The 27196-nt window shown below is 48.0% G+C and overlaps 1 protein-coding gene across 2 annotated transcripts in view; it reads left to right on the forward strand.

Annotated features, from left to right (window-relative positions):
- ZNF410 (zinc finger protein 410) overlaps positions 1-27196 on the forward strand; it is a 103405-nt gene that overhangs the window by 24011 nt on the left and 52198 nt on the right. For both annotated transcript variants that reach the window (XM_056553712.1, XM_056553713.1), the window contains exon 2: positions 7425-7542. The gene's annotated coding sequence lies outside the window, so the exon portion shown is untranslated. The remainder of the gene's footprint in view (positions 1-7424; positions 7543-27196) is intronic.

Below are 27196 nucleotides of genomic sequence, written 5' to 3' on the forward strand. Positions count from 1 at the left end.
AGGGCTCGGAAGGCATCCTCTTGTTCTTCGGCCCACTGGATGGGAAGCCTCCCATTGTAATTATCCGGGGCAGTCCCTCTCAGTAATTCAGTCAAGGGTCCGGCAATTTGAGCAAAATGAGGGATGAAACGCCGGTAATATACAGCAAACCCCAGGAAACTTCGGACGTCTCGCACCGTCCTGGGCGTAGGCCACTCTTTCACAGCACTCACTTTGTCTGGATCAGGCTGGACTCCTTGAGCACAGACGAAGTGTCCTAAGTAGTGCACTTGAGGCTTTAGTAAGTGACATTTGGAAGGCTTAACCTTGAGTCCATGTCGGATAAGAACTTGGAAAACTTCTTTTAGGTGATCCAGGTGTTCCTGATATGTTCGAGAGTAGACTATGACGTCATCTAGATACAATAAAACACTCTGGAAGTTAAAATGCCCTAAGCATTGCTCCATTAGGTGATGGAAAGTAGCTGGTGCATTGCACAGCCCAAAGGGCATACTTTTGAACTCGAAGAGACCCATGGGGGTCACAAATGCAGTCTTCTCTCTGTCCTCTTCTGCCATTGGCACTTGCCAGTAGCCGCTCGTCAGATCCAGTGTGGAAAAGTAGGCGGCAGACCCCAACGCAGTCAAGGATTCTTCAATGCAAGGGAGAGGATAGGCATCCTTATGAGACATGTTGTTTAGCTTCCGGTAGTCTACGCAGAAGCGGATGGTGCCATCTTTCTTTTTCACCAAGACCAAAGGTGCAGCCCACGGACTCTGGCTTTCTTGGATGACATCGGCCTCTTTCATCTCCACCAGCATCTTATTTTTGGTCTGATACATCCCAGGAGCCACAGGGCAATGCCTCTCTTTAATGGGGGGATTGTCTCCAGTGAGAATCCTATGTTTGATCATGGCGGTCCTGCCAAAGTCTGTGGTGAAATTTGCTGAAAGCCTCTTGATGTTTCTTAGCCACCTGGATGACTCCTTCCACCTGTTCCTTGGGGTGTCTTTGTCTCCTATCTGCAGCTGGTTCCACCAAGGTTCTGCAGGGCTCTGATCAGGTCCAGATTGGACCACCTGTGACTTCGAGACTACATACCTGACGTCCAGATGGTGTAACGTAGCCACTGGGGTGTACTTGGGTAGCTGGACAGCAACTTGAGAGAGATTGATAAGCCTCACTGGGACCTTCCCATTCCGTACGGTCACAAGGCTTCGAGCAGCTCGCACCAAGGGACAGTCTTCCAGCAGAAGGGGCTCCAAGAGCGCTTGGAAATCTTGATTTTTCACCCCGGGTCGGGCACGGCACCAAATAATTGTCTCTGTCTGTGGCTGTAGGCTAAGGGCTCGGATATCTTGAGTCCATTTCTCCATGATGAGATTTCTCCATGATGATTCACGAACTTCTGTTCTGCTTGAAGGGTTTTGAGGTGGTGTTGGGCAGCTCGCCGGCCTGGGGGTGACAAGTGAGGGAGAGATGCATGCAGTGCACAGACAATATCATCTAAACAGTGCCTCATAATATTCATGCCTAAAATGAAATCGGCTGCTCCCTCATCTCTAACATTTGTGACAATCACCCCTTGCCTTCCTAACACATGTCTTCTCACCTGCACCGTGGACTTCCAGTAGCCATGTCTGGGTACTGGTTTCCCGTTTCCTGCAATTACTCTCAAGTCTGCTTCCTGAGGGTCACACAACCTTTCTGTACCCCAGTATTTATAGAAAACCCCCTGTGGGATAGTGGATACCTGAGACCCCGTATCTATCAGAGCTTGAAACCGGACACCTTCAATCATCACCTGTACATAGGGGCAAGCACCTACATACATAGTCTTTTCTTGTCGCTGGTTGATTCTGGACCTTCAATCTCTACTCCCGGGGTGCGGTCCTTGACCCCAGGGGATGCCTGTTTAAAGCCCAGCATTGGCTCTTCCAGTGTCCATTCTTGTTACAATAACTGCAAACAGGTCTTTGGCTTCCAGGTGGTCTCACAGGAGGAACACTAGGTGGAGTGACAGGGCGAGGGTCAGCCTTCTTAGGTGGTGGTGTTGCAGATCTGGAAAGGTTTGGCCGTACTGCCATTTCTTTGAAAGCCTTGGCTAACTGTTCAATGTCCTGTTTAATGTCTTGTAAGTCAGCTGTCCAAGGGCTATGATTAGATGTTGGTGGGGCAGATTGAGAAGGGACAGGCGGTTGGGGCAAAGGACCCTGAGAATCTGTAGCAGGGACACTAATTTCTTCTGTCTGAGGCCACGATTCTAGTACTTTCACCGCTAGTCTGTTAAAGGCTGGGAAGGCCATGTCAGGATTCTGTACGGCCAGCATCCTAAGTTGGGCCTTGTCCCATTTGTTTAGCGCCCCGTCTATAAAACGGTCCATCAGTACTCGATTGCCCTGATCGGGCGTGATGCCATCAAACTTCTGTACCGCTTCTAATGCGCTCTGCAAAGCCACTGCATATGCTCGGAGGGTCTCACCTGGCTTCTGGCGTCGTTCATAGAGTCGAAGGCGTACCTCTGAGGGGGAGTGCGATTCAAACACTTGAGAAAGTCCTTCAAAAATCTGTCCCACTGTGGCCTTATCGGCCACTGGCCAGGTGCGAATTTCTTCCAAGCGGGTCCCTGGAGTTGTCCCAGAAGCAGTTGTACCTGTTGATGAGGGGGAAGTGCATACAATGCAAAGAGGCTGTAGAATTTCTCTTTAAAGTGTCTTAGTGTAAAAGGGTCACCATTGTAGGTGGGAAGTACAGGATTCCCCAGGAAGACAGGTGCAGCAACTGGGGCTCCCAACACATAGGGAGAGACTGAAGGTGGACTGGTTGGGTCCTGTTCTGCCGGTGTTGGAGGTCTTGCCGGCATCACAGGCAGGGCACGCCCTTGGGAGGTTGAGAGTGCTGGTGAAGGCGGCAATATTCTTCTAGCTGAGGGTGGAGACCCTGTTGACTGGGCCGCTGGAGCATCGCCCCCTTGCTGTTCAGGTGGGGACTGTGGGACTGCAGGTTCCGACATTTTCGTATTTGTTGTACTGACCCTTTAAATAGACCTCGGATTCCTAGGTCCCAGGGAAATACGCAATTGTTCTTTAATCTGGACCTTGAGAGCGTAGATTTCAAACTTGAGAGCGGTGACCTGAAACTCAACAGCTTTTAATTGGAATTTGAGTGCGTTGATCGGCAGCTGGAGCGATTCAATGCAGGACTTCAATTCGGTGATCTGATGTCTCAGAGTCCTTTACTGTTCCGGTTCTTCGCAGCTTCTAGTCTGTTGGCGCACTCACCGCCTTTTCCCGCGCTGGATTGTCTCTCTTTGCTGGTTTCTGGCCCTAGGCTCTGACAAAATGGCCGCCGCGGCACCGAGGGCTTCGGTGGGCGGGGTCTTTGGATCACGTGTGCTGGGATGTTCCGCGCTGACTTGTAACTCCGCAGTACTGTTCGCCTCCCCCCTTACTTTACATGCGCACTTCCTCCACACAGCACCGTGCGCACAACCCCTTACTCCGGAGTATAAGTCACAGTACATTAATAAAGTTCACTTCTTAGGGGGGAGTACACTTGTGGCAATGGTAGGCACACACCCGAATCCAGTTCGTGCAACACCAAAAAGGCTTTGTGGTAGCCCTTGGGGGGGTGTATGGTAGTGGTGGTATGGTATAGGTATATAAGGGGTTAATGTTAACCCTAGAGTTCGTGATGCCAGGCTGAGGGCTGGTATGCTGAATCAGTGTTCCGGCCTATCGCCGCCCTTCCCAGTAGCGATAGGTGCATAAAATAACTGAAGGTCCACAAGGAGATTTGGACTTGAACTTGAATAACGTTTACTGAAGTGCTTGCAATATTCACGGCACAGTAACAGTCTCGTACAAACAGTCCTTTGGTTACTTAGTGACTGGCAGTAGTTTCGGACCTTGAGCTAGACAATAAGTCTCGTAATTTAGGAAGAGATTTGCAGAGTGTTTGGGAGGTGATACACTCTATAATTATAATTGTAATTGTTCAGCCGTTGCCGCAAGGCTCGGGCCTAACTCACTGCGATTACTGCTGTACAGGTCTTGCTTGCTTGACAGCCCACGAGGTAAGAGAGAGAAACATGGCCGCCGCTCCCTTATATGGGCAGGGGTGTGGCGAATCTGATTGGTCCGAACGTCTGCCACTCACCTTACATGGTGTGATGGGATTGCTTACGTCACAGGGCCTCCTAAGGTCCTTAAGCCAAATACCATAGAGTTCACCTTGTCACATGACCCGCAGGTCCTGCAACGCTAGTGGAAACAAGTAATTAACCATTTATCTACATATACTATGCTATTTACATTAACCTATGCATAAATTACTGATTATACATTAGAATAGAGGCGACTAGGGGTAGACTAGATTACAGGGATCCCTACGTCCTAGGGACTCTGGCTTTGGGGACCCATGAAGAAATAAGTACCGTATAGAATGCGGTACTGGGATACCACAAGACATTATATGGCTAAAATATGCAGAGCCTATAGCACTACCTAGTGGTATGATGACTATAATGTGTGTGATGATGACAGATAGAACACTCATCACATTTGTAATTAGACTATATGGAATTTATGAAATCATACAACCCTAAGACATCACAAATGGACCCCATTGTGTTCAAACAAACTAGGGGACCAGGTAGGAGGACACAGGACCCAATGAGCCCAGAGCAAGTAAAGGGAGCAACCAACTAAACTGGCTCAGGATGACACTGAGCCATATCTACATTCAGCAAGGGATGGGGGTAATCCTAAAGGGGCTTATAGCAGGGGCCTAGTGAGCCTAATATACATCCCTACCCTATGCCCCTTTTCCTAGGTGGGGTGGCCGCCCTAAAAAGGGCGGTCCCGCTCTGGAACCTAACCTGATCAACCCTGTAGTTCCCTAGTTAGAGGGTGGGCTACCTATAAAGCTGACTACAGCCCCCACTAACTTCCTACCTACCACCCTCACGAAAGTATCCCTTGCCGGATATACATTAAAGAAAGCTGGTAAAGCACAGTTGCTTGTTCAGACCTTTAGGGGTAACTGTATCCAGGGTAAATATTCACCGTGCCTCACGCTGCAACAATATCCTCTCTAGATCCCCTCCCTTACGGAGGGGCTTAATTCGATCAATCCCATAGAAATACAGATGTTTAACCTCACCTCCAACACCATTGGAGTATCTTACAAATGGATAAGGATCTGAGCCCAATGTTTGGAGACTACCCCCAGATCACTTACCGTAAGGGGAGGAGCATTGGGGATTTGGTAACTAAGAGTCATCTTCCATCCCTCCCTGCACCCTCTACATGGTTAGATAGGAAGAGGATTACAGGTTCACATAAGTGTGGCCACTGCAGTGCATGCACATTTATGAAAAAAACCGTGAATGTGAGTATAGGTACATCTACCCAAATGTATAACATTAACCCCTTCCCACTATAGGACGAATGCATACTGAGTACATGAGAGTGTAGGTTTTGCAGAAATCTGGAAAAACTGAGTACATGAGAGTGTAGGGTTTGCAGAAATCTGTGTCCAGGCTGAATACATAAGAATGTAGGGTTTGAAGAAATATGTGTCCAGAGTGAGCAGAGTGAGACTGCACCCCCCCCAATCAACCAATCACAGTGTCTCAGCACTCAACACAGTGACTCAGCACTTTCATCAGCTGTTCGGGACACAGAACACTTCAAGACAAACAATTCTTCACTACACCGGCAGCATCACACGGCTCCCCGCCACTGCGGGCGCGGACCGAGAGAACTTGCCAGGATGCCGTAACTGTGAGTTGATCGTCCTTACATTTCACAGGTGCCGTCCCTAGCATGGACCTCAGGCTGATGGTATATTGTATATATGCTTTCTTTTGCAGCAATCACCAGATTCTGTTTTGAGCTCAATTGTGCCATAAAACCAAGGTGTGGTGGCACTATTCTCTTATACTGTCAGGATTGTAACTGGGGGTGTAACAGTTTCAGCATCCCCAAGTAATTTTCTTTGATATATAGGACAGATTGCATAAATATACTGTCCTTACTTGTCTTGGACACACATTGTGAAGAGCCCCAGATGAGGTCACCAACTCGGGTGAACCGAAACACGTAGGGCATTGTGTATGGTCCGGTTGTTGGATACTGATTTTTTGCCATTACAATCTGTTTGGGCACTATGATTGGTCCTATTTTTGTTTGTTATACAGCAAACATTTATATATAATTTAGCAGTATATTTTATTATATACTAACTGTGAGTCTCATATGCGTCTATATTGATCAGAGGATCACCATCAGTATCCTCTGGGATTACAATATTCACTGTATATATATATATATATATATATATATATATATGTTTCCCTAACAGCATTTATTAAAAGCTCATTCACACTGGGCAGATGGATGGAAAATGTTTCCATGGTGACCATTCACTGTGCATAATACACCAGGAGGAGTCGAAGCAATATGAGGCCCTTCTAGGAGCGGTCAGTGCAGTACGGGGCCCTACTGGGAGCAGTAAGTGCTGTATAGAGCCATGACGGGAGCGTTCAGTGCAGTATGGGGCCCTACTGGGAGCGGTCAGTGCAGTATGGGTTCCTACTGGGAGCGATCAATGCAGTATGGGTTCCTACTCGGAGCGGTCAGTGCAGTATGGGGCCCTGCATGGAGCGGTCAGTGCAGTATGGGGCCCTAGTGGGAGCAGTCAGTGTAGTATGGGGCCCTACTGGGAGCAGTTAGTGCAATATGGGGCCCTGCTGGGAGTGGTCAGTGCAGTACTGGGCCCTACAGGGAGCGGCCAGTGTCATACGTGGCCCTACTGGGAGCGGTCAGTGTAGTACAGGGCCCCGTCTTCATCTGTTTCCAGCAGTGTTGTAACCTGTAGTGCGCAGGTCGGTCACAGATAATACAGGCCTTAATATTCCATAGTAATGGTCCATGAGACCTGCGGACCTGTATTTTGCAGGCACATTTTATTTCAGATATATTTTATATTATTTTGCAGCTTAAAACATGGTAGGTATTTGCCCATATAATGGCGATCACCAAGTCTGTGGGACGGAGCGGAGTACGCACCTTATGGGCTGTCAGGTAATTCTCCCCTTCATTGACTCAGGGCTCGTACTTCAGCCATATACATGAATACTCTGAGCCTGCGTGTGCTTGTAGAATATAGAATGTTTGTCCGTCCCCCCCCCAATCCTCTTCTTTAGGAAGAACATAAGAATCTGTCCCCTCCTTCTTACCTGTGGGGAGGCTCCCGTACACTAGATGGGGGGGTATTAATAGGGGGCTATTAGTCGGTAATACATGAGGCTGTGCAGGGGTCATTTCCCTCTGCTTTTATGGTCCAGTGGTTTTCTGTAGAACTTTGGGGTACGTGTTATAAGGGGGTTGTTTTCCGGGGGACGTGGTTTCTCCCACTTATAGAACTGATTTTCATCTTAGAGCAAAGTTGTGACTGGAAAAGTGGCAGGTCTGAGCAGATGGAAGACAAAATCGATGGAGCCGAAAAGGGAAGAGAAGGAGAAACTGAGGCGGCAGGAGCTGAATGTCCAGCCGTTTGGTGAGTCCCTGAGTCCCTATAAATCCAAAATAGAAGTGTCACGATGCTGGCTGGCAGGAGGTGGATCCTCTGTGCCAGAGAGGGATTGGCGTGGACCGTGCTAGTGGACCGGTTCTAAGTCACTACTGGTTTTCACCAGAGCCCGCCGCAAAGCGGGATGGTCTTGCTGCGGCGGTAGTGACCAGGTCGTATCCACTAGCAATGGCTCAACCTCTCTGACTGCTGAAGATAGGCGCGGTACAAGGGAGTAGACAGAAGCAAGGTCGGACGTAGCAGAAGGTCGGGGCAGGCAGCAAGGATCGTAGTCAGGGGCAACGGCAGGAGGTCTGGAACACAGGCTAGGAACACACAAGGAAACGCTTTCACTGGCACAATGGCAACAAGATCCGGCGAGGGAGTGCAGGGGAAGTGAGGTATAAATAGGGAGTGCACAGGTGAACACACTAATTAGAACCACTGCGCCAATCAGCGGCGCAGTGGCCCTTTAAATCGCAGAGACCCGGCGCGCGCGCGCCCTAGGGAGCGGGGCCGCGCGCGCCGGGACAGGACCGACGGAGAGCGAGTCAGGTACGGGAGCCGGGGTGCGCATCGCGAGCGGGCGCCACCCGCATCGCGAATCGCATCCCGGCTGGAGGCGGTATCGCAGCGCACCGGGTCAGTGGATCTGACCGGAGCGCTGCAGTAGCGAGAGTGTAGCGAGCGCTCCGGGGAGGAGCGGGGACCCGGAGCGCTCGGCGTAACAGTACCCCCCCCTTGGGTCTCCCCCTCTTCTTAGAGCCTGAGAACCTGAGGAGCAGACTTTTGTCTAGGATATTGTCCTCAGGTTCCCAGGATCTCTCTTCAGGCCCACAACCCTCCCAATCGACTAAAAAAAAGGTTTTCCCTCTGACCTTCTTGGAGGCCAGTATCTCCTTTACGGAGAAGATGTCCGAGGAGCCGGAAACAGGAGTGGGAGAAACAAGTTTGGGAGAGAAACGGTTGATGATGAGTGGTTTAAGAAGAGAAACGTGAAAGGCATTAGGAATACGAAGAGAAGGGGGAAGAAGAAGTTTGTAAGAGACAGGATTAATCTGGCACCAAATTTTGAAAGGACCAAGATAGCGTGGTCCCAATTTGTAGCTAGGGACACGGAAGCGGACATATTTAGCGGAGAGCCATACCTTGTCTCCAGGAGAAAAAATGGGGGGAGCTCTTCTTTTCTTATCAGCAAACTTCTTCATGCGTGATGAAGCCTGTAAGAGAGAATTTTGGGTCTCTTTCGATATGGTGGAAAGATCACGAGATATTTCATCCACAGCGGGCAAACCAGAGGGCAAGGGAGTAGGGAGGGGGGGGAAGAGGGTGACGGCCGTACACCACGAAAAATGGGGATTTGGAGGAAGATTCAGAGACTCTGAAGTTATACGAGAATTCGGCCCATGGTAGAAGATCTGCCCAGTCATCCTGGCGGGAGGAAACAAAATGCCGTAAATAATCACCCAGGACCTGGTTAATTCTTTCTACTTGCCCATTGGATTGAGGATGATATGCAGAAGAAAAGTTTAATTTAATCTTGAGTTGTTTACAGAGAGCCCTCCAGAATTTTGACACGAATTGGACGCCTCTATCCGAGACGATCTGCGTGGGCAACCCGTGAAGACGAAAAATGTGTACAAAAAATTGTTTTGCCAACTGAGGCGCTGAAGGAAGACCAGGAAGAGGGATGAAATGTGCCATCTTGGAGAATCGATCAACGACCACCCAAACAACAGTGTTGCCACGGGATGGGGGTAAGTCTGTAATAAAGTCCATACCAATCAGAGACCAAGGCCGTTCGGGGACAGGCAGAGGATGAAGAAGACCAGCGGGCTTCTGGCGAGGAGTCTTATCCCGGGCACAGACAGTGCAGGCTCGCACAAAATCCACAACATCCGTCTCCAGAGTCGGCCACCAATAGAAACGAGAGATGAGTTGCACGGATTTCTTGATGCCCGCATGACCTGCGAGATGGGAGGAGTGACCCCATTTGAGGATTCCGAGGCGTTGGCGTGGAGAGACGAAGGTCTTCCCTGGAGGAGTTTGCCTGATGGAGGCTGGAGAAGTGGAGATCAGGCAGTCAGGAGGAATGATGTGTTGCGGAGAGAGCTCTACTTCCGAGGCATCCGAGGAACGAGAGAGAGCATCGGCCCTAATGTTCTTATCGGCAGGCCGAAAGTGAATTTCAAAATTAAATCGGGCAAAGAACAGAGACCACCTGGCCTGGCGAGGATTCAGCCGTTGGGCAGACTGGAGATAGGAGAGGTTCTTGTGATCGGTGTAAATAATAACTGGAAATCTTGATCCCTCCAGCAGATGCCTCCATTCCTCAAGTGCTAATTTAATGGCTAGAAGCTCTCGATCCCCGATGGAGTAGTTCCTCTCCGCCGGAGAGAAGGTCCTAGAAAAAAAAACCACAAGTAACAGCATGCCCGGAAGAATTTTTTTGTAGAAGGACCGCTCCAGCTCCTACTGAGGAGGCATCAACCTCCAATAGGAAGGGTTTAGATGGGTCAGGTCTGGAGAGCACGGGAGCCGAAGAAAAGGCAGACTTGAGCTGTTTAAAGGCGTCTTCCGCTTGAGGAGGCCATGACTTAGGATTGGCATTCTTTTTGGTTAAAGCCACGATAGGAGCCACAATGGTGGAAAAATGTGGAATAAACTGTCTGTAATAATTAGCGAACCCCAAAAAACGTTGGATAGCACAGAGTCCGGAGGGGCGTGGCCAATCTAAGACGGCAGAGAGTTTGTCTGGATCCATTTGTAGTCCCTGGCCAGAGACCAAGTATCCTAGGAAAGGAAGAGATAGACATTCAAACAGACATTTCTCCATTTTGGCATAAAGTTGATTGTCACGAAGTCTCTGAAGAACCATGCGGACATGCTGGCGGTGTTCTTCTAGATTGGCAGAAAAAATCAGGATATCGTCCAGATATACAACAACACAGGAATATAAGAGATCACGAAAAATTTCGTTAACAAAGTCTTGGAAGACGGCAGGGGCGTTGCACAGGCCAAAGGGCATGACCAGATACTCAAAGTGTCCATCTCTAGTGTTAAATGCCGTTTTCCATTCATCCCCCTCTCTGATGCGGATGAGATTATAAGCACCTCTTAAGTCCAGTTTGGTAAAGATGTGGGCACCTTGGAGGCGATCAAAGAGTTCAGAGATGAGAGGTAGGGGGTAGCGGTTCTTTATCGTGATTTTATTAAGACCGCGGTAGTCAATGCAAGGGCGTAGGGAGCCATCTTTTTTGGACACAAAGAAAAATCCGGCTCCGGCAGGAGAGGAGGATTTGCGGATAAAGCCCTTTTTTAAATTTTCCTGGATGTACTCAGACATAGCAAGAGTCTCTGGGGCAGAGAGAGGATAAATTCTGCCCCGGGGTGGAGTAGTGCCCGGGAGGAGGTCAATAGGACAGTCATAAGGCCTGTGAGGAGGTAGAGTCTCAGCTTGTTTTTTGCAAAAAACATCCGCAAAGTCCATATAGGCCTTAGGGAGACCGGTTACAGGGGGAACCACAGAGTCACGGCAAGGAGTACTGGGAACCGGTTTAAGGCAGTCCTTGAAACAAGAGGGACCCCAACTCTTGATCTCCCCAGTGGACCAATCCAGGGTTGGGGAATGGTATTGAAGCCAGGGTAGTCCAAGGAGAATTTCGGAAGTGCAATTGGGGAGGACCAAAAACTCAATTTTCTCGTGATGAGGTCCGATGCACATTAGGAGGGGCTCCGTGCGGAAACGTAAGGTACAGTCCAATCTTTCATTGTTAACACAATTGATGTAGAGGGGTCTGGCGAGACTGGTCACCGGGATGTTGAACCTGTTGACGAGAGAGGCCAAAATAAAATTTCCTGCAGATCCGGAATCCAAGAAGGCCATAGTAGAGAAGGAGAAGGTAGAGGCAGATATCCGCACAGGCACAGTAAGACGTGGAGAAGCAGAGTTGACATCAAGGACTGTCTCACCTTTGTGCGGAGTCAGCGTACGTCTTTCCAGGCGGGGAGGACGGATAGGACAATCCTTCAGGAAGTGTTCGGTACCGGCACAGTACAGGCAGAGATTCTCCATGCGGCGTCGTGTCCTCTCTTGAGGTGTCAGGCGAGACCGGTCGACCTGCATAGCCTCCACGGCGGGAGGCACAGGAACGGATTGCAGGGGACCAGAGGAGAGAGGAGCCGGGGAGAAAAAACGCCTCGTGCGAACAAAGTCCATATCCTGGCGGAGCTCCTGACGCCTTTCGGAAAAACGCATGTCAATGCGAGTGGCTAGATGAATGAGTTCATGTAGGTTAGCAGGAATTTCTCGTGCGGCCAGAACATCTTTAATGTTGCTGGATAGGCCTTTTTTAAAGGTCGCGCAGAGGGCCTCATTATTCCAGGATAATTCTGAAGCAAGAGTACGGAATTGTACGGCGTACTCGCCAACGGAAGAATTACCCTGGACCAGGTTCAACAGGGCAGTCTCAGCAGAAGAGGCTCGGGCAGGTTCCTCAAAGACACTTCGAATTTCCGAGAAGAAGGAGTGTACAGAGGCAGTGACGGGGTCATTGCGGTCCCAGAGCGATGTGGCCCATGACAGAGCTTTTCCAGACAGAAGGCTGACTACGAAAGCCACCTTAGACCTTTCAGTAGGAAACTGGTCCGACATCATCTCCAAGTGCAGGGAACATTGAGAAAGAAAGCCACGGCAAAATTTAGAGTCCCCATCAAATTTATCCGGCAAGGATAGTCGTAGGCCTGAAGCGGCCACTCGCTGCGGAGGAGGTGCAGGAGCTGGCGGAGGAGATGATTGCTGAAGCTGTGGTAGTAGCTGCTGTAGCATCACGGTCAGTTGAGACAGCTGGTGGCCTTGTTGCGCTATCTGTTGTGACTGCTGGGCGACCACCGTGGTGAGGTCGGCGACAACTGTCAGAGGAACTTCAGCGGGATCCATGGCCGGATCTACTGTCACGATGCCGGCTGGCAGGAGGTGGATCCTCTGTGCCAGAGAGGGATTGGCGTGGACCGTGCTAGTGGACCGGTTCTAAGTCACTACTGGTTTTCACCAGAGCCCGCCGCAAAGCGGGATGGTCTTGCTGCGGCGGTAGTGACCAGGTCGTATCCACTAGCAACGGCTCAACCTCTCTGACTGCTGAAGATAGGCGCGGTACAAGGGAGTAGACAGAAGCAAGGTCGGACGTAGCAGAAGGTCGGGGCAGGCAGCAAGGATCGTAGTCAGGGGCAACGGCAGGAGGTCTGGAACACAGGCTAGGAACACACAAGGAAACGCTTTCACTGGCACAATGGCAACAAGATCCGGCGAGGGAGTGCAGGGGAAGTGAGGTATAAATAGGGAGTGCACAGGTGAACACACTAATTAGAACCACTGCGCCAATCAGCGGCGCAGTGGCCCTTTAAATCGCAGAGACCCGGCGCGCGCGCGCCCTAGGGAGCGGGGCCGCGCGCGCCGGGACAGGACCGACGGAGAGCGAGTCAGGTACGGGAGCCGGGGTGCGCATCGCGAGCGGGCGCCACCCGCATCGCGAATCGCATCCCGGCTGGAGGCGGTATCGCAGCGCACCGGGTCAGTGGATCTGACCGGAGCGCTCCAGTAGCGAGAGTGTAGCGAGCGCTCCGGGGAGGAGCGGGGACCCGGAGCGCTCGGCGTAACAAGAAGCAGCAAATCCAGCAATATGAAGATAATGTGTTGGGGTGCCCGTATATCCGGAACCTCGGTCCGCCGGTTCCACAATCCAAATAGGTAAATAGATGCAGTAAAAAAATATATATATATCTATATATATATATATATATATATATATATATAGATATATATATATATATATATATATATAAATATATTATAGCGGTATAGTGATAACATGTACTACTGATGTGACCATGACAACTGATCCCTGGTTATATATATATAGACTAGCTGAGTACCCAGCGTTGCCTGATTTTTCCTTCCTAATCCTTGTTGGGGAGGAAAATCAACAAATGAGGAAGCTTTTCATTTCATATCCCGTCCTCATATATTGTCGTCATATCCCAACCCCATATCCCATCCTCATATCATTAGTGAAAGGCTGCGGAAGAGTTCTCCTTTATTATTGTTTTTTTTTTTTTTCTTTCTTATCTCCTTCTTCTCGTTCTCAGCCTTCTCAAGGTCATGTTCCTAATCAGATACATTTCCTGTAACTATAAAGTTGCTTGCTAAAGAATTTCACTATCTGTTAATTGGCTAACTATGTACCCTGGGAAGAAGTATGTAAAATCAAAACAATTATATCACCTTTTAGATGTGTCCACATTTTTATTGGTCAATGTAAATACGCTTTTTGCTCGTGGCCACATTTTAATTGGTCAATGTAAATACACCCTTTTGCCCTTTTTATACTGATGATTGATGCAATAAATTCAGAGTGTGTTCGCCATATCTACTTGTCTGTTATCTTTTCCTATGAGGGATACACTCTCCTGGTGCCAGAGAAGGTGACACAAACCAAGGTAGAACTAAGGCACTATATGCCAGGCGTATATAGTGTGGAGTAGCAGATCCTTTCACCGACCTCCTATCCCGTCCTCATAACTAGACCTCATATCCTGAGCCCATATCCCATCCTCCTATCTCGACCTCATATCCCATTCTCCTGTCTCAACCCCATATCCCGTCCTCATGTCCCATCCTCATATCCCGACCTTATGTCCTATCCTCATATCCTGTCCTCAGGTGGGACTGATTTGTGATGAAGATATTGAGGGACATTTATCAATGTTTGCTTATGTATTCATTATTTTAGTAATTTTTTCCTTACTTTTTTTTTGCTTATGTGCGACTTATTTATCAACTGGTTTCACCCTGTTGATAATTTTCTTTCACATAAGCAATTTTTCCTTTTTTACTTTGGTAGTAGCTTTTTCTGCTCCATGTTTGAGCTGGAGTAAATTTAGTCAATTTTTAACCCTGTTGCGACTTTTTTTTGCGCAGTTGCGACTGTCGCAGTTAATAAATACCTGACTACCCGTAGTCCATTTTAAAATTATTACTACGTAGTTAATTTTTGGAAAACTTGCTTTTCTCGCTTTCCAGTCAAAATGTCGCACGAAAAATCGCGTAGTCGCAGTTGCGACAATTTTGCAACAATTATAGTAAAGAAAACCTGACTAAACCCGTTGATAAATGTCCATAATTGTAAGCTGAAAATAGAAGGGGAAATGGCTTTGTGGGACTGGGTGTGATTTGTAAGCAAGACCGATGCTCAAAAAGGTTAATAAAAGGGGTGGGGCTTAACCCCTACAGGACCCATGACCAGGACTGTGTCGGTAGATAAATGTTCCGACTCCGCAGTTTTTCGTACTTCACACTCCGTTTCCTCTGTATTAATATGCGAATGTATTTTATACATTCCTTGAAGGAAAGAAAGGCAACATACCACAGGACTACTGTCTGGGAAGCCAACAGTCTACTGTATTGAACAGTTTAAGCAAAAGACAAACACAATGAAAACAACAAAGTTTTTTTTTTTTTATTAATTTAATTAATCAAGTGGCTGGATAGTAGCAGCAGGCATAAACATCAGGAACAGGAACTTTACCAGTTCAAAAATACAAACCACATTATTTGGTTGTTTTAGAACAAAAACAAAGCTTATCTATATGAATCAAAAACGAAATCTGTAAAACCTAGAAATGGTTTATATTAATCTTGAAATGTAGTTATAGGCTTAACATATGCAAATCAATTCAATGTAGAGTTCTAAGGAAGAGAATTGCCTCTGCCAGATCCTCTTTCATAGAGGCTCTTAAGTCAGACTTTATTATTTTTAGGGCTGAAAATAATCTTTCAACACTGACTTGGGTGGGTGGCATTGCAGTAACTATTCTGGCCACATCACTAACAATCTCTGGATAAACAAGGATGGCTTCTTCAACAGTAAGTTTTGATGATCGATCATACTTTTCAACTTCTTTTAATGCTTTATAAACTCCTGTTGGAATTTTTTTATTTGGACATTTACTGGTTCTGTAACGCTTATGCGACGTCGCTTTCCTTTAGCAACTTCCATTTTGTCTAAGAAGGAATCAAAGTCTAATTCTTTGTTTGAAGAAGATGATCCTGAGTTACCATTATTGCATAAAAGAACTTCATCCTCCTGTGGAGGTATTTCAGGTCATAAACCCTTCATGTGAACTGCTACATCATAGAGGGCCTTTTTCCCAGTAGCAGTCTGTTCACTGTTCAACAAAAGTCGGCTCATTGGGTCGACATAAATAGCCGCTAACAAGATTTAATTTTCCATCAAAAGACTCTCTCTTTTCATCATTGAAGATGCAATGCCCTCAGCTTTTAACCCTCCATTTTTGTTCAGGCGATATAACAGGCTCTTCCATTCCAAGAGGAATTTACCCGGGATTAGATCACCACATTGCAACCTCTTGGTGACAGTGAAGGGGTGAGAAAGAAGGTTCTCCAGCTCTTTTGTTTATGTCCACTGGCTTTCAGTTAATGCAAGATTTTCATTGTCCATTTCTTCTATGAAGTCTTTAACCCCTTAAGGACCCAGCCATTTTACACCTTAGGACTCGGCCATTTTTTTCACATCTGACCACTGTTGTTACGCCGAGCGCTCCGGGTCCCTGCTCCTCCGCGGAGCGCTCACGGCGTTCTCCTCTCTGCAGCACCCCGGTCAGACCCGCTGACCGGGAGCGCTGCACTGACACTGCCGACGGGGATGCGATTCGCATAGCGGGACGCGCCTGCTCGCGGATTGCATCCCAATCCACCTACCTGTCCCAGTCCCCGGCTGTCGCGTCCTGGCGCGCGCGGCTCCGCTCCCTAGGGCGTGCCAGCTCTCTAAGTTTAAAGGGCAAGTGCCCCACTAATTCGTGCCTGGCCCAATCAGTGTAATTAGCTCCCACCTGCTCCACGCCTTTATAACCTCACTTCCCCTTCCCAGCATTGCCGGATCTTGTTGCCCTTGTGCCTAGTGAAAGCGTTTCCTGTGATTGCCTTACCAGTGTTTCCAGACCTTCTGCCGTTACCATTGACTACAAACCTTGCCGCCTGCCCTGACCTTCTGCTACGTCTGACCTCGCCTCTGTCTAGTCCTTCTGTCCGCAGCAGCAAGACCATCCCGCTTTGCGGCGGGCTCTGGTGAATACCAGTAGCAACTTAGAACCGGTCCACCGGTACGGTCCACGCCAATCCCTCTCTGACACAGAAGATACACCTCCAGCCTGCCGAATCCTAACAGTAGATCCGGCCATGGATCCCGCTGAGGTGCTGCTGCCAAGTCTCACTGACCTATCCACGGTGGTCGCCCAGCAATCCCAACAGATCGCCCAACAAGGACAGCAGCTGTCGCAGTTGACCGCCATGCTACAGCAACTTCTGCCACAGCTACAGTAGCAACCATCTCCTCCGCCAGCTCCTGCACCTCCTCCGCAGCGAGTGGCCTCTCCTAACCTCCGCTTGTCCCTGCTGGACAAATATGATGGGGACTCTAAACTCTGCCATGGTTTCCTGTCTCAATGTTCCCTACATTTGGAGATGTTGTCGGACCAATTTCCCACAGAACGGTCAAAGGTGGCTTTCGTGGTTAGTCTCCTGTCTGGGAAGGCCTTGTTATGGGCCACACCGCTCTGGGACCGCAACGATCCTATCACTGCCACTGTTCAGTCCTTCTTCGCTGAGGTTCGTAGTGTCTTCGAGGAACCAGCCTGAGCCTCTTCTGCAGAAACTGCCTTGTGGAACCTTGTCCAAGGAGATTCTTCTGTGGGCGAATATGCCATCCAATTTCGTACCCTCGCCTCTGAATTATCTTGGAACAATGAGGCCCTCTGCGCGACCTTCAAAAAAGGCCTATCCAGTAACATCAAGGATGTGCTGGCCGCACGAGAAATTCCTGCCAACCTGTATGAACTTATCCATTTGGCCACCCGCATTGACATGCATTTTTCTGAAAGACACCAGGAGCTCTGCCAGAAAAAGGACCTTGATCTCTGGGCACCTCTCTCCCAGTATCCTTTGCAATCTACCCCTGTGCCTCCCGCAGAGGAGGCTATGCAAGTGGATCGGTCTCGCCTGACCCATGAAGAGAGGAGTCGCCGCAGAGATAAAAATTTATGTCTGTACTGCGCTAGTACCGAACATTTCCTAGTGGATTGCCCTATTCGTCCTCCGCGTCTGGGAAACGCACACACCCAGCTCACGTGGGAGTTGCGTCTCTTGGTGTGAAGTCTGCTTCTCCACGTCTCACTGTGCCCCTGCGGATTTCTCCTTCTGCCAACTCCTCCTTCTCAGCTGTGGCCTTCTTGGACTCTGGTTCTGCGGTAAATTTTATTTTGGCCTCTTTTGTTAATAGGTTCAGCATCCCAGTGACCCATCTCGTCAAGCCGCTCTACATTTCTTCTGTCAACGGAGTAAAATTGGACCGCACAGAACCCCTGCTTATGAGCATTGGACTACATCACGAAATTTTTTTATTTTTTGTTCTGCCCAACTGCACCTCTGAAGTCCTCCTCGGCCTGCCATGGCTCCAACGTCATTCTCCTGCCCTTGACTGGACCACCGGGGAGATCAAGAATTGGGGTCCTTCTTGTCACAAATGATGCCTCACATCTGCTCCCACTTGTCTAACTCCTGAGGTTCCACCCATATCGGCTCCTCCCAAGGCTTACCAGGATATTTTCGGCAAAAAGCAAGCTGGGATTTGGCATCCTCATAGCCCCCTTCCTGGTAACACTCTGCCCCGTGGCAAGCTTCACCCTCTGCCCCCCCCCCCCCTCCCCATTCCCACTTCTTCTGGACTGCCTGCCATTGATGAAGTTACCCAGGACTTCTCTGTCATCCGGAAGGAAACTCAAGAATCGCTCCCAATGGCCTCGTCTCCTATGAAGGGACAAGCAGACAAAAAGAGGGGGAGACCTAAGGGGGGGGGGTACTGTTACGCCGAGCGCTCCGGGTTCCTGCTCCTCCCCGGAGCGCTCGCGGCGTTCTCCTCTCTGCAGCGCCCCGGTCAGACCCGCTGACCGGGAGCGCTGCACTGACACTGCCGACGGGGATGCGATTCGCATAGCGCGACGCGCCCGCTCGCGGATCGCATCCCAATCCACCTACCTGTCCCGGTCCCCGGCTGTCATGTCCTGGCACACGCGGCTCCGCTCCCTAGGGCGCGCGAGCTCCAGCTCTCTAAGATTTAAAGGGCCAGTGCACCACTAATTGGTGCCTGGCCCAATCAGTGTAATTATCTCCCACCTTCTCCACGCCTTTATAACCTCACTTCCCCTTCCCAGCATTGCCGGATCTTGTTGCCCTTGTGCCTAGTGAAAGTGTTTCCTGTGATTGCCTTGCCAGTGTTTCCAGACCTTCTGCCGTTACCATTGACTACGAACGATGCCGCCTGCCCTGACCTTCTGCTGCGTCTGACCTCGCCTCTGTCTAGTCCTTCTGTCCCACGCCTTCTCAGCAGTCAGCGAGGTTGAGCCGTTACCGGTGGATACGACCTGGTTGCTACCGCCGCAGCAAGACCATCCCACTTTGCGGTGGGCTCTGGTGAATACCAGTAGCAACTTAGAACCGGTCCACCGGTACGGTCCACGCCAATCCCTCGCTGACACAGAGGATCCACATCCAGCCTGCCGAATCCTAACAACTGTCATTTTAAACATTAATAACTCCGGAATGCTTTTAGTTATCATTCTGATTCCGAGATTGTTTTTTCGTGACATATTCTACTTTAACATAGTGGTAAAAACAATTTGTAACTTTTTGCATCCTTTCTTGATGAAAAATCCCCAAATTTGATGAGAAATTTGAAAATTTTGAATTTTTCTAACTTTGAAGCTCTCTGCTTGTAAGGAAAATGGATATTCCAAATAATTTTTTTTATTCACACATACAATATGTCCACTTTATGTTTGCATCATAAAAGTGACAAGTTTTTACTTTTGGAAGACACCAGAGGGCTTCAAAGTTCAGCAGCAATTTTCCAATTTTTCACAAAATTTCCAAAATCACAATTTTTCAGGGACCAGTTCAGCTTTGAAGTGGATTTGAAGGGTCTTCATCTTAGAAATACCCCACAAATGACCCCATTATAAAAACTGCACCCCCCAAAGTATTCAAAATGATATTCAGTCAGCATTTTAACCCTTTAGGTGTTTCACAGGAATAGCAGCAAAGTGAAGGAGAAAATTCACAATCTTAATTTTTTACACTCGAATGTTCTTGTGGACCCAATTTTTGAATTTTTACAAGGGGTAAAAGGAGAAAATGTATACTAATATTTGTAGCCCAATTTCTGTCGAGTAAGCACATACCTCATATGTCTATGTAAAGTGTTCGGCGGGCACAGTAGAGGGCTCAGAAGCGAAGGGGCGACAAGGGGATTTTGGAGAGTACGTTTTTCTGAAATGGTTTTTGGGGGGCATGTTGCATTTAGGAAGCCCCTATGGTGCCAGAACAGGAAAAAAAAAACACATGGCATACCATTTTGGAAACTAGACCCCTTGAGGAACGTAACAAGGAATAAAGTGAACCTTAACTCCTTGGGGACGGAGACCATTATAACCCTAAGGACGGGAGCATTTTTTGCAATTCTGACCACTGTCACTTTAAGCATTAATGACTCTGGGATGCTTTTAATTTTCATTCAGATTCCGAGATAGTTTTTTCGTGACATATTCTACTTTATGTTAGTGGTAAATTTTTGTCGATACCTGCATCATTTCTTGGTGAAAAATTCAAAAATTTTATGAAAAAATAGAAAATTTTGCATTTTTCGAACTTTGTAGCTCTCTGCTTGTAAGGAAAACAGACATTCCAAATAAATTATATACTGATTCACAAATGCAATATGTCTACTTTATGTTTGCATCATAAAGTTGACATGTTTTTACTTTTGGAAGACACCAGAGGGCTTCAAAGTTCAGAAGCAATTTTCCAATTTTTCAAAAAATTTCCAAAATCTGAATTTTTCAGGGACCAGTTCAGTTTTGAAGTGGATTTGAAGGACCTTCATATTAGTAATACCCCATAAATTACCCCATTATAACAACTGCACCCCTCAAAGTATTCAAAATGACATTCAAAAAGTTTGTTAACCCTTTAGGTGTTTCACAGGAATAGCAGCAAAGTGAAGGAGAAAATTCTTAATCTTCATTTTTTACACTCGCATGTTCTTGTAGACCCAGTTTTTGAAACTTTACAAGGGGTAATATGAGAAAAAGCCCAGTAGAGGGCTCAGAAGGGAAGGAGCGACAACAGAATTTTGGAGAGTGAATTTTGCTGAAATGGTTTTTGGGGGCATGTCACATTTAGGAAGCCACTATGGTGCCAGAACAGCAAAAAAAAAACGCCATGGCATACTATTTTAGAAACTATACTCCTCAAGGCACTTAACAAGGGGTCCGGTGAGCCTTAACACCCCACAGGTGTTTGACGACTTTTCGTTAAATTCGGATGTGTAAATGAAAAGAAAAATTTTTCACTAAAGTGCATTTTTTTCCCCAAAATTTACCATTTCTACAAAGGGTAATGGGAGAAAAATCCCCCCAAAATTTGTAACGCAATTTCTCCCGAGTACGGAGATACCCCATATGTGGCCCTAAACTGTTGCCTTGAAATATGACAGGGCTCTGAAGTGAGAGAGCGCCATGCGCATTTGAGGCCTAAATTAGGAATTTGCAATAGGGGTGGACCCGGTTACAAGGATGGGGCTTGTCTCCTCCAAAACCCTACAGCAGTGTTTCCCAAACAGGGTGCCTCCAGCTGGTGCCAGCCTCCCAGCCTCCCAGGACAGTCTATGGCTGTCCGGCAACACTGGGAGTTGTGGTTTTGCAACAGCTGGAGGCGCCGTTTAGGAAACACTGCCGTATGAGACGTTTTTCATTTTTATTGGGGGGGGGGCAACGTGTAAGGGGGTGTATATGTAGTGTTTTACTTTTTATTATTTGTTAGTATAGTGTTTTTAGGGTACATTCACACAGACAGGGGTTCACAGTAAGTTTCCTTGAAGGAAACCCACTGTAAACCCGCCCGTGTGAATGTACCCTGTATGTGCCCCAAACCTTCAGCTGTGGCAAAATGACAACTCCCAGAATGCACTGACAGACCGTACATGCTGGGAGTTGTAGTTTTACAACAGCTGTAGGCACACTGGTGGGGAACCACGGAGTTAGAAAACAGACTCTAGCTAAGTGATTCCAACCCATGTGCCTCCAGCTGTTGCAAGACTACAACTCCCAGCATGTACGGTCTGTCAGATCAATCTGGGAGTTGTAGTTTTGCAACAGCTGGAGGCACACGGGTTGGAATCACTGAGTTAGGAAACAGACTCTAGCTCAGTGTTTCCCAACCAGTGTGCCTACAGCTGTTGCAAAACTATAATTCCCAGTATGCTTGGACAGTCTGGGCATGCTAGGAGTTGTAGTTATGCAACAACTGGGGAAGAACAGTTTGGAGACCGCTAAGTAGTGGCCTCCAAACTGTAGCCCTCCAGATGTTGCAAAACTACAACTACAAGCATGCCTAGACTGTCCAGGCATGCTGGGAGTTGTAGTTCTGCAACATCTGAAGGGCCAGATATTGCAGAACTACATGCCCAGCATCCCTGACTGTCTGGCCATGCTGGGATTTGTAGTTTTGCAACATCTGGAGGGCTACAATTTGGAGACCACCATATAGTGGTCTCCAAACTGTGCCACTTCAGATGTTGCAAAACTACAACTCCCAGCATGCCCAGACAGTCAGTGCATGCTGAAAGTTGTAGTTTTGTAACATCTGGAGGACCACAGTTTAGAGACCACTACACAGTGGTCTCCAAACTGTGACCCTCCAGATGTTGCAAAACTACAACTCCCAGCATGCCCAGACAGCCTTTGGCTGTGTGGGCATGCTGGGAGTTGTAGTTTTGCAGCTTTTAGAAGGCCACAGTGAAGATCACTTATCGCGATCTTCACTGCAGCCTTCTCCGACGCACTTTCTGGCCGCCGCTCAGATGATGACGCCGCTGCTCTGGGATGCCTCCGCCGCCGCAGGTCCGGGTAAGCCGGGCCATGTTCCCCCCCCTCGCCGCCTGTTTTCCCCCTGTGTTCCCCCCCCCGCTCTGTACCGACTTCGATCGGTGGGCAGAGCGGGAGGAAATGAACTCTAACCCCCCGCCCCCCTCCTGCCATTGGTGGTCAGCCTGACCAACCAATGGCAGGGGATAGGAGGGGGTGGCAAAACTGCCACCTCGCTCCTATCCTTTAGGCTGGTCGGAGCTGTCTCTGACAGCTCCGATCACGCTTATTTTCGGGAGATCGGCTCACCAGTGACCCGATTTGCCCGGATCGTGGCAAATCGCAGGTCTAAATTGACCTGCGATTTGCTGCGATCACCGACATGGGGGGGTCTCAGGACCCCCCTAGGCATTGCCCGGCGAGCGGCAGTGATCGGAAATACGGAGGGCGTATGGATACGCCCTCCGTCCTTAAGTGACGGGACGCGAGGGCGTATGCATACGCCCTCCGTCCCCAAGGAGTTAATACCCCACAGGTGTTTCACGACTTTTGCATATGTAAAAAAATTTAAAAAAATGTCACTAAAATGTGTGTTTCCCCCCAAATTTCACATTTTTGCAAGGGTTAATGGCAGAAAGTACCTCCCAAAATTTGTAACCCCATCTCTTTTGAGTATGAAGGTACCCCATAAGTTGACCTGAAGTGCACTACGGGCGAACTACAATGCTCAGAAGAGAAGGAGTCATATTTGGCTTTTTGAGAGCAAATTTTGCTCGGGGGCATGTCGCATTTAGGAAGCCCCTATGGTGCCAGGACAGCAAAAAATACCCACATGCCCTACCATTTTGGAAACTAGAACCCTTGAGGAACGTAACAAGGGGTACAGTGAGCATTTACCCCCACTGGTGTCTGTCAGATCTTTGGAACAGTGGGCTGTACAAAATTTTTAATTTGCACAGCCCACTGTTCCAAAGATCTGTCAGACACCAGTGGGGGTGTAAATTCTCACTGCACCCCTCATTACATTCCGTGAGGGGTGTAGTTTCCGAAATGGGGTCACATGTTTTTTTTTTTTTTTGCGTTTGTCAAAACCGCTGTAACAATCAGCCACCCCTGTGCAAATCACCTCAAATGTACATGGTGCACTCTCCCTTCTGGGCCTTGTTGTGCGCCCCCAGAGCACTTTGCGCCCACATGTGGGGTATCTCCGAAGTCGGGAGAAATTGCATTACAAATTTTGGGGGGCTTTTTTCCCTTTTACCTCTTGTCAAAATTAAAAGTACAGGGCAACACCAGCATGTTAGTGTAAAAAATTTATTTTTTTACACTAACATGCTGGTGTAGACCCCAACTTCACCTTTTCATAAGGGGTGAAAGGAGAAAAAGCTCCCCAAAATTTGTTAGGCAATTTCTCCCGAGTACGGCGATACCCCATATGTGGCCCTAAAATGTTGCCTTGAAATACGACAGGGCTCCGAAGTGAGAGCGCCATGTGCATTTGAGGCCTGAATTAGGGATTTGCATAGGGGTGGACATAGGGGTATTCTACGCCAGTGATTCCCAAACAGGGTGCCTCCAGCTGTTGCAAAACTCTCAGCATGCTTGGACAGTCAATGGCTGTTCGGCAATACTGGGAGTTGTTGTTTTGCAACAGCTGGAGGCTCCATTTTGAAAACAGTGGCGTACCAGACGTTTTTCATTTTTATTGGGGAGGGGAGGGGGGCTGTGTAGGGGTATGTGCATATGTAGTGTTTTTTACTTTTTATTTTATTTTGTGTTAGTGTAGTGTAGTGCAGTGTTTTTAGGATACAGTCACACGGGCGGGGGGTTACAGCGAGTTTCCCGCTGCGAAACTTTCGGTTTCCCCATTCTGCCCACCCACAATAGGCGGGCAGGATGGGTAAACCGACAGGGACCGGCGCCGAAGGTCACTTACCGATCTGCTGAGGCTGTGGGCGACGGGAATCGGCGATGTTGTGCGGCTGGCTCCCTGGATCCTACGGAAGTCGGTGAGTTGCCTAGCGACATCTAGAGGGCTACAGTTTGAGACCACTATACAGTAGTCTCTAAACTGTAGCCCTCCAGATGTTGCAAAACTACAACTCCCAGCATGCCCAGACAGCTGTTTGGGCATGCTGGGATTTGTAGTTTTGCAACAGCAGGAGGGCTTCAGTTTAGAGACCACTGCACCGTGATCTCCAAACTGTAGCCCTCTAGATCTTGCAAAACTATAACTCCTAGCATGCCCACACAGCAGTTTGCTGTCTGTGCATGCTGGGATTTGTAGTTTTGCAACATCTGGAGGGTCACAGTTTGGAGATCACTGTGCACTGGTCTCTAAACTGTAGCCCTTCAGATGTTGCAAAACTGCAAATCCCAGCATGCCCAAACAACAAATAGCTGTCTCAGCATGCTGGGAGTTGTAGTTGCGTACCTCCAGCTGTTGCATAACTACATCTCCCAGCATGCCCTTCGGCGATCAGTACATGCTGGGAGTTGTAGTTTTGCAACAGCTGGAGACAAACTGGTTGGAAAATACTGAGTTAGGTAACAGAACCTAACTGAAGGTTTTCCAAACAGTGTACCTCCAGCTGTTGCAAATCTACAACTCCCAGCATGCACGGTCTGTCAGTACATGCTGGGAGTTGTAGTTTTGAAACAGCTGGAGGTTTGCCCCCCCCCCCCCATGTGAATGTACAGGGTACATTCACACGGGCAGGTTTACAGTAAGTTTCCTGCTTGAAGTTGGAGCTGCGGCAAATTATTCGCCGCAGCGCAAACTCCTAGCGGGAAACTCACCGTAACCCACCAGTGCGAATGTACCCTAAAAACACTACACTACACTAACACATAATGAAGGGTAAAATGCAACATATACACCCCCTTACACTGTCCCCCCCCCCCCCATAAAAATAAAAAACGTATTGTATGGCAGTGTTTCCAAAACAGAGCCTCCAGCTGTTGCAAAACAACAACTCCCAGCATGCTGGGAGTTTAGCAACAGCTGGAGGCACCCTGTTTGGGAATCACTGGCGTAGAATACCCCTATGTCCACCCCTATGCAATCCCTAATTCAGTCCTCAAATGCGCATGGCGCTCTCTCACTTCGGAGCCCTGTCGTATTTCAAGGAAACAGTTTAGGGCCCCACATGGGGTATTTCTGTACTCGGGAGAAATTGCACTACAAATTTTGGGGGTCTTTTTCTCCTTTTACCCCTTATGAAAAGGAAAAGTTGGGGGCTACCCCAGCTTGTTAGTGTAAAAAAATAAAAAAATTTACACTAACATGCTGGTGGTGCCCAAGACTTTTTATTTTCACAAGCGTTAAATGCTCTGCGGGCGCACAACAAGGCTCAGGAGTGAGAGTGCACTATGTACAAATTGCCTAAATTGGTGATTTGCACAGGGGTGGCTGATTTTATAGCGGTTCTGACATAAACGCAAAAAAAGAAATACCCACATGTGACCCCATTTTGGAAACTACACCCCTCACGGAATGTAACAAGGGGTATAGTGAGCCTTAACACCCCACAGGTGTTTAATGAAAATTCTTCAAAGTTGGATGGAAAAATTTGAATTATTTTTTTTTTCGCTAAAATGCTGGTGTTACCCTAAATTTTTCATTTTCACAAGGGAAAATAGGAAAAAAGCCCCCCAAAATTTGTAACCCCATTTCTTCTGAGTAAGAACATACCCATATGTGGATGTAAAGTGCTCTGCGGGCAAACTACAATGCTCAGAAGAGGAGTGCCATTGGGCTTTTGAAGAGAAAATTTGTCGGAATTGAAGGCCACGTGTGTTTACAAAGCCCCCATAGTGCCAGAACAATGGACCCCCCCACGTGACCCCAATTTGGAAACTACACTCCTCACGTAATGTAATAAGGGGTACAGTGAGCAGTTACAGCCCACAGGTATCTGACAGATTTTTGGAATAGTGGTCCGTGAAAATGAAAAATTAAATTTTTCATTTGCACAGCCCACTGTTCCAAAGATCTGTCAAACGCCAGTGGGGTGTAAATACTCACTTCACCCCTTATTAAATTCTGTGAGGGGTGTAGTTTCAAAAATAGGGTCACATGTGGGGGGTCTACTGTTCTTGCAGCACAGGGGACTCAATTCCAAACAATTTTTTTTCCTAAAAGCTCAATGGCGCTCCTCTTCTGAGCATTGTAGTGCGCCAGCAGAGCACTTGACGTCGACACATGGGGTATTTTCATACTCAGAAGAAATGGGGTTACAAATTTGGGGGGGGGGGGCATTTTCTCCTATTACCCCTTGTAAAAATGTAAAATTTGGTGGAAAAACAGCATTTTAGTGAATTATTATTTTTTTTGTTCATTTACACATCCAACTTAAACAAAAAGTCGTCAAACACCTGTGAAGTTTTAAGGCTCACTGTACCCCTTGTTACGATCTTTGAGGGGTGTAGTTTCCAAAATAGTATGCCACGTTCATCAAATTTGGGAATCTTTCACCAAGAAATTATGCAAGTATCGACAAAATTTTACTACTAACATAAAGTAGGATATGTCACGAAAAAACTCTCGGAATCAGAATGAAAGGTAAAAGCATCCCAGAGTTATAAATGCTTAAAGTGACAGTGGTCAGATGTACAAAAAATGGCCGGGTCCTACACTGAAAATTGTCTG

Source organism: Hyla sarda, unplaced genomic scaffold (genome assembly GCF_029499605.1).
Source record: "Hyla sarda isolate aHylSar1 unplaced genomic scaffold, aHylSar1.hap1 scaffold_356, whole genome shotgun sequence".
In the NCBI taxonomy this organism is placed as follows: Eukaryota; Metazoa; Chordata; class Amphibia; order Anura; family Hylidae; genus Hyla; species Hyla sarda.